Below are 13,600 nucleotides of genomic sequence, written 5' to 3'. Positions count from 1 at the left end.
GTTCCAATACGCTCCAAGATTTCGAAAGGACCAATATACCGCGGATTTAATTTCCCACGTTTTCCAAAACGAATGACACCTTTCCAAGGTGCGACTTTTAACATGACGCGGTCACCGACTTGAAATTCAAGGTCGTTGCGTCTTTTGTCGGTATAGCACTTTTGACGACTCCGGGCCGTCCGAAGCCTATCTCGGATTTGAACGATCTTCTCGGTGGTTTCGTGAATGAGTTCGGGTTCGGTGATTTGTAGGTCGCCTACTTCGGCCCAACAAAGAGGAGATCGACATTTTCGGCCATATAACGCTTGGAATGGGCTGGCTTTTATAGTCGCGTGATAACTATTGTTGTAGGAGAATTCGGCGAGAGGTAAGTGCTTGTTCCAAGCTTTTCCAAAATCAACAACACAAGCCCATAACATGTCCTCTAAGGTTTGAATTGTGCGTTCGCTTTGCCCATCGGTTTGAGGATGATATGCGGTGCTCATGTCTAAACGTGTTCCCAACGCTTCTTGCAAGGTACGCCAAAATCTAGAAACAAAACGGCCATCTCGGTCGGAGATAATCGATAAAGGTACACCGTGTCAGGCTACGATCTCCTTGATGTAAAGTTGTGCAAGTTTCTCCATTTTATCGGTCTCCTTCATGGCGAGAAAGTGTGCGGATTTGGTGAGACGGTCAACAATAACCCAAATGGTATCATAACCGCCTGTCATTTTTGGTAGTTTGGTGATAAAATCCATCGCTATCCTTTCCCACTTCCATTGCGGGATCTCGGGTTGTTGAAGTAGTTCGGACGGTCTTTGGTGTTCGGCTTTGACTTTGGAACATGTCAAACACTTGGAAACATAAGTAGCTACGTTCCTTTTGATGTTCGGCCACCAATATTGTTGTTTAAGGTTGTGGTACATCTTATTGGCACCGGGGTGAATCGAGTAGCGTGACTTATGGGCTTCATCTAAAATAAGACTTCGTAGGTCCCCATAACTAGGCACCCAAATCCTTCCGGCGAAATATCGGAGTCCGGTTTCCTTAGTTTCGAATCGAGAGACGAGAATGTTCAAGAGCTCGTGTGAAACGTTTTCATCCTTGAGAGCTTCATCTTGGGCTACCCGAATTTGGCTATTAAGGTTTGTGTGGATGGTGATGTTTAAGGCTCGGACACGAAGAGGCACCGCTCTTTCTTTTCGACTTAAGGCATCGGCTACTACATTTGCCTTTCCAGGATGGTAACGAAGCTCGCAATCGTAATCATTTAAGGTTTCAATCCACCTTCGTTGTCTCATGTTTAGTTGCTTTTGATCAAAGATGTGTTAGAGACTTTTGTGATCAGTAAAGATAGTACTCTTGGTTCCATAAAGATAGTGTCTCCACATTTTAAGTGCAAAGACAACGGCTCCGAGTTCGAGATCATGTGTCGTGTAGTTTCGATTATGAATTTTGAGTTGTCGAGAAGCATAAGAAATGACTTTCGTTCGTTGCATCAACACACACCCAAAACCATGTTTCGAGGCGTCGCAATACACAACAAAGTCATCGTTGCCCTCGGGAAGTGACAAAATAGGAGCGGTGGTTAGCTTCGTTTTCAAGATTTGAAATGCAGATTCTTGTTCGGTTGCCCAAATGATTTTCTTCCCTTATGAGTTAACGCAGTTAGAGGACGAGCGACCAAAGAGAAATCTTTGATGAATCTACGATAGTATCCGACGAGACCCAAGAATTGACGAATGTGAGTAGGAGTAGTAGGAGTCTCCCATTTACTAATGGCTTCGATTTTTGATGGATTGACTTTAATACCTTAGTCACTTACAACATGACCAAGAAATTGAACTTCCTTTAACCAAAATTCACACTTGGAGAATTTGGCATAGAGTCGTTCTTGTCTTAAAAGTTCAAGCACAAGCCGGAGATGTTCCTCGTGTTCTTCTTTGCTTTTAGAATAAACCAAAATATCATCGATGAACACGATAACGAATTTGTCAAGATACGGTTTGTACACGCGGTTCATAAGATCCATGAACACCGCCGGTGTGTTAGTGAGACCAAATGGCATGACAAGGAATTCATAACTACCATAACGAGTTCGGAAAGCGGTTTTGGAGACATCTTCCCCCTTAACCCTTAATTGATGATAACCCGAGCGGAGATCAATTTTCGAATATACACAAGACCCTTGTAGTTGATCAAAGAGGTCATCAATGCGAGGAAGAGGATATCGGTTCTTAACCGTCAATTTGTTTAGTTCACGATAATCAATGCACATTCGTAGGGATCCTTCTTTCTTTTTAACAAACAAAATCGGAGTGCCCTAAGGTGAATGGCTAGGTTGGATAAAACCACGATCAAGTAGTTCTTGGATTTGACTTTGCAATTCTTGCATTTCGGATAGAGCGAGTCTATATGGTGCACGTGCTACGGGTGCGGCTCCCGAAATAAGATCGATTTGGAATTCAACTGGTCGATGAGGTGGAAGACCCGGCAATTCATCGGGAAATACATCGGAATAGTCACTAACAATTGGCACATCATCGATGTGCTTCTCATCGGACTCGACTTTCTTAACGTGAGCAAGGATCGTAAAACAACCCTTACGGAGTAGTTTTCTAACTTTAATGCATGAAACGAGGTTGAGTCCGGTGCAACTCTTATCGTCATAGACGATCAAAGGTTCACCATTCTCAATAGGAATTCGGATTGCGTTAAGATCACAAAGGATGTGAGATTTCATTTTGGCTAGCCAATTCATACCAATTATTACATCGAAGCTTCCTAGTTCCATGGGTATCAAGTCAATTTCGAACTCATTACCCAAAATGTTTAACGTACACCCCCGGTAATATGTGTCGGCACTCAATAGTTTTCCGTCGGCCACTTCAATGGTATAAGTGGTATCTAGTGGAAGTGGTGGAGTGTTAAAAGAATGAGTCAAAGTCTTGGATACAAAACTCTTATCGGCACCCGAATCGAATAAACAAGTAACATAAGTGTTGTTGAGGAGAAACGTACCCGTGACTAATTCATTATCATCCCGGGCTTCCTCGGTGTTGATGTTGAAATCTCGTTCCGCGTGTGTTGGTGTTGGCTTTCTTCTTCGGACATGCATTTCTAAAATGACCTGTATGGCTACATTCATAACAAGTACCCGGTTTTGGTGCATTGGGCACCTTTTGAGCGACGGGGGCGGCACTTCTACAATCGTTGGCCACATGACCACCTGATAATGCTAAAAACGAACATATATTTCACCGCATTATCCCTCAAGAAAGACAAGCTTTTAGTTGCAGTTGTCCTATTTACAAGGAATATTTGTTTAAATATTAAAAGGTGAAGACAAAAGACAGATTCGACGAATTGAAGACGCAAATGACTAAAAAGCTAAAAAGTACAAAGTACAAGCAAAGAGGTTCAAATTATTGATGAGAAACGTCTCAAAATTACAAGAGTACAAGACGCAAAACGCAAAGTACAAGATATTAAATTATACGAAAGGACGTTCGAAAATCCGGAACCGAGACATGAACCAACTTTCAACGTACGACGCAACGGACCAAAAGTTACAAATTAATTATGTATATAAATATAATATAATATATAATTAATTATATAAATTATATATTTATATTATATTTATATAATAAAATCCGTCGGCAAGCTAGGAGCCAAACTTGTGTGAGCTGGATTCCACAGCTCCGCACTCGCGGAGCTTATAAAGCCCAAAAAGGCCGCACTCGCGGAGCCCACAAAATCAGAAATCCACCTATAAAAGGCCATGCAATTCGACGAATTATTTACATCTTTTTCTCTTCATTCATCAACGTATATGTATATATATTTATATTATAATTTTAATTTTAATTTTAATCCTAATAATAAGGGTATGTTAGCGAATGTTGTAAGGGTGTAAGTCGAAATTCTGTCCGTGTAACGCTACGCTATTTTTAATCATTGTAAGTTATGTTCAACCTTTTTAATTTAATGTCTCGTAGCTAATTTATTATTATGCTTATTTAAGCCGAAGTAATCATGATGTTGGGCTAAAAATATTAAAATTGGGTAATTGGGCTTTGTACCATAATTGGGATTTAGACAAAAGAACGACACTTGTGGAAATTAGACTATGGGCTATTAATGGGCTTTATATTTGTTTAACTAAATGATAGTTTGTTAATTTTAATATAAAGATTTACAATTGGACGTACCTATAAATAACCATATACACTCGATCGGACACGATGGGCGGGATATTTATATGTACGAATAATCGTTCATTTAACCGGACACAGGAATGGATTAATAGTCACTAGAATTATTAAAACAGGAATGAAATAATGTACAAGGACACTTGACATAATTGATAACAAAGTATTAAAACCTTGGGTTACACGCAGTCGATATCCTGGTGTAATTATTAAACAAAGTATTAAGACCTTGTTACAGTTTAAGTCCCCAATTAGTTGGAATATTTGACTTCGGGTATAAGGATAATTTGACGAGGATACTCGCACTTTATATTTATGACTAATGGACTGTTATGGACAAAAACCAGACGGACAAATTGAATAATCCAGGACAAAGAACAATTAACCCATGGGCATAAAACTAAAATCAACGCATCAAACATCATGATTACGGAAGTTTAAATAAGCATAATTCCTTTATTTTTATATTTAATTGCACTTCTAATTATCACATTTTTATTTATTGTCATTGTATTTAATTGCACTTTTAATTATCGCACTTTTTAATTATCGTAATTTTATTTTATCGCACTTTTATTATTCGCAATTTCATTATCGTTATTTACTTTACGCTTTAAATTAAGTCTTTTATTTATTTAATATTTTACATTAGGTTTTAACTGCGACTAAAGTTTTAAAAATCGACAAACCGGTCATTAAACGGTAAAAACCCCAATTTATAATAATAATATTACTTATATATATATTTGTATTTTTATAAATTAAAACTAATATAGCGTTAAGCTTTGTTTAAAGATTTCCCTGTGGAATGAACCGGACTTACTAAAAACTACACTACTGTACGATTAGGGATACTGCCTATAAGTGTTGTAGCAAGGTTTAGGTATATCCATTCTATAAATAAATAAATATCTTGTGTAAAATTGTATCGTATTTAATAGTTTTTCCTAGTAAAATATACACTATTTCATATACGCCTCGCATAACATCAAGTATTTTTGGCGCCGCTGCCGGGGAACATAAACGCTGAAAGCGCAACGCTAAAAATAAAAAAATAAAAAAAAAATTTATAAAAGTTTTTGTTAAGTTCTTTTTATAAATATAAGTTTTAAAAATAATAAAAATATAAAAATTCAAAAAGAAAGAAAAATACATTTATATTTTTAAGAGTTTATAATATTTATAAGTATTTTGTTTTAATTTTAAAATTAAATTTTTATTTAAGTTATATTTATATTTTATGTATAATATAAAAAGTAAAAAAATAAAAATATAAAAAAAAAACTGAACCTGTAAAAATCGACCCCTTTTGAGCTGAAATTGAACCCTCCGCGACTCGCGGAGCATTTGAACTGGACCATACCGCACTCGCGGATGTCTTCTGACAGGTCAAACCTAGGACTGCAATTAATACGAAATTAGGGTTTAAAATTTTATTATTATTAATAATTAGGGTTTTAATTAAATAAAATTAGTTTTAGTTTTATTTTAATTTGTATTTTTAAGTTATATTAAGTTTTAATAAATTATAAAATTAATAGTTTTATAAAATAAATAATATGAAAATAATATTTTTATAAAAATTATATTTTCATAAACTTTAGTTTTATTTTTTATATTTCGTACCTTTTTAATCGTTTCTTGTAATATTTTTAAATTTTTTTCGCTCGTATTTAATTTAAGACATAGTTTTTTGCCGTAGTTATTTTACTTCTAGATTTTTAAGATTTGCCGTAAAATCCCTTAAGTGTTTTTTCTTAGACTAAGATTTAGGTGCTTTAGAATTTTACGACGCTACAAATTTTAGTTTCTTTTTAAGTTTCTACGCGCTACTCTATTATCTTTTATTCACCGACATTTTTCGACGCGCTCTTTTTCTCTCTTATTTCTCGCCATTCTAGTTTTTAGGACTTAGAATTTTCTCTATTTCTTATCTAATATTTCTTTAAATTTCAAACGAAAAATTGTTTTAAGTGGTTAAATTGATAGACATCAAAATTTTCTGGTTAGTAGTAATAGTTGGATTTGTACGTGGACCGGGTTATTGGAGCCAAACAGTACTCAATTATATTGAGACCAAACGAATCCTGCCCCTCTGCTGCATCTTTTGGCTATTCGAAACGTGGGAAAAATCAGAAAAGTCTATTAATTGGATAACTTATATAATTTTTCTTTCTTTTTAAAAAACTAATAGGATATTTAGTGAATGCACCGAGCAAAACGTTCACCACCTTTTGTACGTTCACCACCTGTAACTCGATCAAGACATCTAGCAAATATTGTCGCCGTTGATTTTTCTTCAGAATTATCATCCAGTCGACCAAGTACTCCAATTCAAATTTCCGATAATCCATTTTTTGAACTCGACCTCACAATTGAGAATCCGGAGAATATTCAAGGACAATTCATAGATCCTGAACCATTAATTTTTCCTCCGGAACCACCAATCATTCAAACAGAGATTGTTGAGGAACGAACCATTAAATCAGAATCCTCTAGTGATTCAGATTCAACAAATTCAATCATGGAAAATCTGGAACCTTTAAGTATGGAAGACCGAATGAGAGCTAAACGCATTGGCCAAGGTCACGCAATTACTCATCCAGACATTAATGCGTCAGATTATGAAATCAAAGGACAAATTCTACACATGGTAACTAATCAATGCCAATTTAGTGGGGCGCCGAAGGAAGATCCAAATGAACATCTTCGTACCTTTAATAGGATCTGCACTCTATTTAAAATAAGAAAAGTGGAGGATGAACAGATATATCTCATGTTATTTCCCTGAACTTTAAAGGGAGAAGCCAAAGATTGGTTAGAATCGTTACCTGAAGGGGCGATTGATACATGGGACGTTTTAGTTGAAAAATTTCTTAAACAATTCTTTCCGGCATCTAAAGCCGTGAGACTTCAAGGAGAAATTGTTACGTTCACACAAAAGCCAAATGAAACTCTATATGAGGCATGGACAAGATTTAGAAAGTTATTGAGAGGATGTCCGCAACATGGTTTAGAGACTTGTCAAATAGTACAAATATTCTACCAAGGATGCGACATCACTACAAGGAAAGACATCGATATAGCAGCTGGTGGTTCCATTATGAAGAAAACAGAAACTGATGCTTACAAAATTATTGATAACACTGCTTCCCACTCACATGAGTGGCACCAAGAACAAGATATCGTTAGATCATCTAAAGCAGCTAGAGCCGATTCTAGCCATGACTTAGATTCCATTTTCGCAAAGATAGATGCTGTCGAGAGACGAATGGAAAAGATGACTAAAGATATCCACTCAATACGAATTAGTTGTGAGCAGTGTGGAGGACCACATTTAACAAAAGATTGTCTCAGTATTGAACTAACAATGGAACTAAGAGAGAATGTTTCATACATAAACCAAAGGCCTGGAAATAATTAACAGAATAATTATCAACCGCCAAGACCAATTTACAATCAAAACCAGAATTATAATCGAAATGTTCCATACAACAACCAACAAGGTCCTAGCAATCAACAAGTATCTAATAATACTTACAATCAGCAAAGACCTAATTTTCAAAACAAACCACCATAAACCGATGATAAAAAGCCGAATTTAGAAGATATGATGACTAAGCTAGTTGAATCTCAAACACAGTTTTTCACATCTCAGAAACAAACCAATGAACAAAATGCTCAAGCATTTAGAAATCAACAAGCTTCTATTCAAAAGTTGGAACAAGAAGTAAGTAACCTAGCAAGGTTGATAGGTGAAAGAAAACCAGGAAGTCTACCTAGTGATACAAATGCTAACCCCCAGAATGAAACAGCTAAAGCCATTACCACAAGAAGTGGTATTACACTTAAACCACCTGAAATACCTGTAATTTCTGATGAAGCTATTCCTACTCCACAAGAACTACAACCTGATCAAGATAAGGAAAAAGAACCGGTAGTTGAAAAGGTTAATGAAGATAACACAGTTAAAGCTAAACCTTATGTTAAACCATACCAACCACCACTTCCTTACCCGAGTAAAATGAAAAAAGAGAGACTTGAAGCCGAGCAATCCAAATTCTTGGATATGTTTAAACAGATAAATGTAAATCTTCCTTTCATTGATGTGATTTCAGGAATTCCTAGATATGCTAAATTTCTGAAAGATCTAATCACGAATAGAAAGAAAATGGAAGAACTCTCGACTGTTACTATGAATGCTAATTGTTCTGCAGTGCTGTTGAATAAAATACCAGAAAAACTATCTGATCCAGGAAGTTTCACAATTCCATGTTTTCTGGGAAGTCTTAGTTCAATAGAAGCATTAGTAGATTTAGGTGCAAGTATAAATTTAATGCCGTATTCACTATACACTAAACTAGACCTTGGAGAATTGAAACCAACAAGAATAAGCATACAACTAGCCGATAGATCAGTAAAATATCCTAGAGGGATAATGGAGAACATGCTAGTTAAAGTTGGTACTTTAGTATTTCCAGTAGATTTTGTTATTCTGGATATGGAAGAAGATTCTCAAGTTCCTCTCATATTAGGAAGACCATTCTTAAACACGGCTAAAGCAATGATAGACGTGTTTGGTAAGAAACTGACCCTAAGTATAGAGGAAGAGAGTTGTACCTTTTCTGTTGATAGAGCAATGCAACAACCGCAATCTGCAGATGATACATGCTATTATATTCAAACTATAGATTCACATGCAGAATTGTTAGAAGAATTTCCAGAATTACAAGGAACAGGAGAATGTTTTTTAGGAGAAGGAACTGAACCAATTGATGAAACTGAAATGTTAGCTACACTTATGGCTAATGGATATAAACCAACAACAGAAGAAATTCAAATGCTAAAAGAAGAAGACAGATATCGATATAAATCATCGATAGAAGAACCTCCGACATTAGAGTTAAAGCCACTTCCAAACCATTTGGAATACGCTTATTTACATGGTGAATCTGAATTACCTGTAATAATATCGTCTTCTCTTACTGAAAATGAAAAATCTCAACTCATTTCTGTGTTGAAAGCTCATAAACCAGCTATTGCGTGGAAGATTCATGATATTAAAGGAATAAGTCCTTCGTATTGCACACATAAAATCCTTATGGAAGAAGGTCATAAAACGTATGTGCAACGCCAACGAAGACTAAATCCTAATATGCAAGATGTTGTTAAGAAAGAAATTATTAAACCGCTTGATGCAGGTTTAATTTATCCAATTTCTGATAGTCCATGGGTAAGCCCAGTTCAATGCGTGCCTAAGAAGGGTGGCATGACTGTCATTACAAATGAGAAAAATGAGCTTATTCCTACTAGGACTGTAACAGGATGGCGTGTATGTATTGATTATAGAAAATTAAATGACGCCACCAGAAAATATCACTTTCCCTTACCTTTCATTGATCAAATGTTGAAAAGATTAGCCGGAAACAGTTACTATTGTTTTCTTGATGGTTTTTTCGAATATTTTCAGATTCCAATAGCACCCGAGGATCAAGAAAAAACCACATTCACATGCCCTTATGGTACTTTTGCTTACAAACGCATGCCATTTGGACTTTGCAACGCCCCTGCAACTTTTCAAAGGTGCATGATGACGATTTTTCACGACATGATAGAAGAATGTATGGAAGTTTTCATGGATGACTTTTCAGTCTTCGGTGATACTTTGGAATCATGTCTAGTTAATCTTGAACGAATGCTTATTAGATGCGAACAATCAAATCTAGTACTTAATTGGGAGAAATGCATTTCATGGTTAAAGAAGGCATCGTTCTTGGTCATAAAATCTCAAAAGAAGGAATTGAAGTGGATAGAGCTAAAGTAGATGTAATTGCTAAACTTCCACATCCCACCAATGTTAGAGGAGTTAGGAGTTTTCTAAGGCATGCCAGTTTTTACCGACGTTTCATAAAAGATTTTTCTAAAATTGCCACTCCTATGAATAAACTCCTAGAAAAGGATGCTCCATTCATCTTTTCAGATGAATGCATCAAATCTTTTAATATTCTTAAAGAAAAACTCACTAATGCGCCGATCATGATAACACCAAATTGGAATCTACCATTTGAACTAATGTGCGATGCAAGTGATTTTGCAATGGGAGCCGTTTTAGGACAAAGGATTGAAAAACGATTTCAACCTATATATTATGCTAGTAAGACATTACAAGGAGCAAAAACAAATTACACAACTACTGAAAAAGAACTCCTTGCTATTGTCTTTGCTTTTGACAAATTTCTTTCATATCTCGTTCTAGCTAAGACAGTGGTCTATACTGATCATTCTGCTCTTAGATACATATTTTCAAAACAAGATGCTAAACCAAGATTAATCCGTTGGATCTTACTCTTACAAGAGTTTGATATTGAAATCCGAGAAAAAAGAGGAGCAGAAAATCTCGCCGCTGATCATCTTTCTCGTCTTGAAAATCCCGAATTAGAAGTTCTAAATGAATCAGCCATACAAGACAACGTTCCTGATGAATATCTATTGAAGATAGATTATAATGAAATTCCATGGTTTGCAGACTATGCAAACTATTTAGTATGTGGATTCCTTGAAAAAGGATTGTCGTACCAAAAACGAAAGAAATTCTTTAGTGATATAAAACACTATTTCTGGAAAGATCCACATTTGTTTAAAAGTTATCCCGATGGAATAATATGCCGATGTGTATTCGGAGATGAAGCTAGTCAAATCTTAAACCATTATCACACAGGACCAACAGGAGGGCATTATGGGCCTCAGCTCACAGCAAGAAAAGTTTATATGCTGGATTCTATTGGCCTACAATTTTCAAAGACGCACACCTTCTTTGCAAATCCTGTAATGCATATCAAAGGGTCGGAAAAATAAGTCAACGTGATGAAATGCCATAAAATGTCATTCAAGTATGTGAAGTATTTGACATTTGGGGTATTGACTTTATGGGTCCATTTCCAAAATCTCATAATAATCTCCACATTCTCGTAGCCATTGATTATGTATCTAAATGGGCGGAAGCACAAGCTCTCCCGACTAATGATGCACGAGTTGTAGTCAACTTTTTAAAACGTCTTTTAGCAAGGTTTGGAATACCGAAAGCTTTAATAAGTGATCGGAGTACTCATTTTTGTAATAATCAACTTGAGAAAGTTCTCAAAAGATATGGAGTAACTCATAAAATCTCTACTGCTTATCATCCACAAACAAGTGGACAAGTTGAAAATACCAACCGAGCTTTAAAACGTATTCTAGAGAAAACCGTAGGATCAAATCCGAAGGAATGGTCTATTAAATTGGAGGATGCACTCTGGGCTTTTAGAACAGCCTACAAAACTCCAATTGGAACCACACCTTTTAGACTCGTTTACGGAAAAGCATGTCATCTTCCAGTAGAAATTGAACACAAAGCATTTTGGGCTTTGAAGACATGTAATTTGATTTACATGAAGCTGGACGTCTACGATTAAGTCAACTAAATGAATTAGAAGAATTAAGACAAGAAGCATACGAAAATTCGTTAATCTATAAGGAAAGAATGAAGAAATGGCATGATAAAAGAATCAGAAGTTCAAAAGAATTTAAAGAAGGAGATAGAGTTCTTCTTTTCAATTCACGATTCAAGCTATTTTCTGGAAAATTGAAATCAAGATGGTCTGGACCATTCATAGTCAAAAGAGTTTTCCCGTACGGAACAGTAGAATTAATAAATTCAAATGGGATTGAATTTAAGGTTAATGGTCACAGAGTTAAACATTACATAGATAATCCGATGGAAGTTGACAAAGAAGTTAATCACAATTTCAACACCACAGCTAACTAAGTGTGGGGAGAATCAAGTCTTTAAAGGATAATATGTATTTCTGTTAGAGTTAGATTTTCTATTTTCGTGTAGTTCTCGAAAATGGAACCCGAATGGTCTTTCCCTAGCAGACCCTAAAGAACTAGTCTTCTCCCCCCATTCTGAATTTTTATTTTTTTAGGTTTTACGAGATGAAGACTTCCTGTGAATTAAACCATGGTCTAATGCTACACGCTTTGATCACTAAATGTAATAATGACACCCTTCCAAGTGAAATAGTATCATTAATCAGAGGTAAATTGGACGGAGTAAGAAAAGAATCCAGATGCGAAAATAATAAGTTACAATTTGGTAAAGGAAAATCAAAATCCGCAGCGAAAAGAAGAGCACGACACCTTGAAAGATGTCACAAATGCGGAAAATGGTCACACGAAGGAAAATGCTGAACGGATCAGACATATTCCAATACCGAATTTGTTACGCTATGCAGAGATGGACCGTTCATATGTTTAGAAGAAAAAACGTTGAATGCTCGAGGTTACGCCTATGTAGCCATGGAAAACCAATTAGTCCGACTATCTTATGAGTGGGCTAGAGCATATCATTAAGAAATCTTTCTCACAGGTAAGTATGTACAGTTTTTATTTTTATTTTTATTTTTAACCTTTTGATAATAAACGCTAATTTGTTCGCTATAAAGTATTAAATTAGTATTCGATGAAATTAGGTCTTGCGACCGAAATTATTGATATCATACAAAAATTTATTACATCACTGCGAAATTTACCCTTTATTCTTAAGGTATAAATATCTTTAATCAATCAACCTAAAATATTTCAAAAATTCATCATGAGTTAAACTAGGTTATGGAACCGAAATTACTTTACCGAAAAGAGGGGCGTATATTTTTGATAATATTTAATTGATTAAAGTGGGATAAAAGACCAAAAAGATTTTTAATTTTATTTTTACTTTGTTTTTAAAATTAATATTAAAATAATATTGTAAACTTGTTAAAATTAATATATATTTAAAATTGTAAATATTTGAAAAATTAATATTTTTAAAACAAAAATATAATTTAAGTTTGGTGTGAATTTTTAATATGAATTTTTAATTTTATGCATTTTAAATTTAAGTTTGGTGTAAATTTAAAAACAAAAATTTACTTTATTTTGCTAAGTTAAAAATATGATTTTTAAAATTCGTCGTGAGTTGAGGACTAGGTCGTTGAACCGAAATTGCTTTATCCGAGGGAGGGACGAGAACTTTTATTATCATTATTTTTAATCTTATTGAACTAAAGTATGCCAAAAACATTAACAAAAAAAAAACCAAAAATCTTTGCTTTTAAAACCGCGCTTTAAATTGACAAATTTTAAAATTTTGTCGAGGGACGGACTAGGACAACGATCCGAAACGCCCTCGCTCCTAAACGAAAACAAAATTTTTAGAATTTAATTAATTAAATGTTTTAAAAAGTTGTAAGGTTTTATAAAAAAAAAAAAAAAAAAAATTAGCCGCGACTCGTGGTGCTTTGTGAGTTCCCACTACTGCACTCGCGGAGCTTAGAAAATCCAGAAAAAAATATAACTGGTCGAACATACCAGTTTGTACACCA

At 35.0% G+C, this 13,600-nt stretch overlaps 1 non-coding gene across 1 annotated transcript; it reads right to left on the bottom strand.

Moving 5' to 3' along the window:
* Positions 1-7,104: 7,104 nt before the first annotated feature.
* LOC139860627 (small nucleolar RNA R71) lies at positions 7,105-7,211 on the bottom strand. Its single transcript, XR_011763254.1, has one exon. It is a non-coding gene; the product is annotated as a small nucleolar RNA R71 (small nucleolar RNA).
* Positions 7,212-13,600: the final 6,389 nt, after the last annotated feature.

The sequence above is a fragment of the Rutidosis leptorrhynchoides genome, chromosome 7, assembly GCF_046630445.1.
Source record: "Rutidosis leptorrhynchoides isolate AG116_Rl617_1_P2 chromosome 7, CSIRO_AGI_Rlap_v1, whole genome shotgun sequence".
NCBI lineage: Eukaryota > Viridiplantae > Streptophyta > Magnoliopsida > Asterales > Asteraceae > Rutidosis > Rutidosis leptorrhynchoides.
Note: the sequence above shows the minus strand (reverse complement) of the source record. Positions and strands in the feature narration are given on the sequence as shown.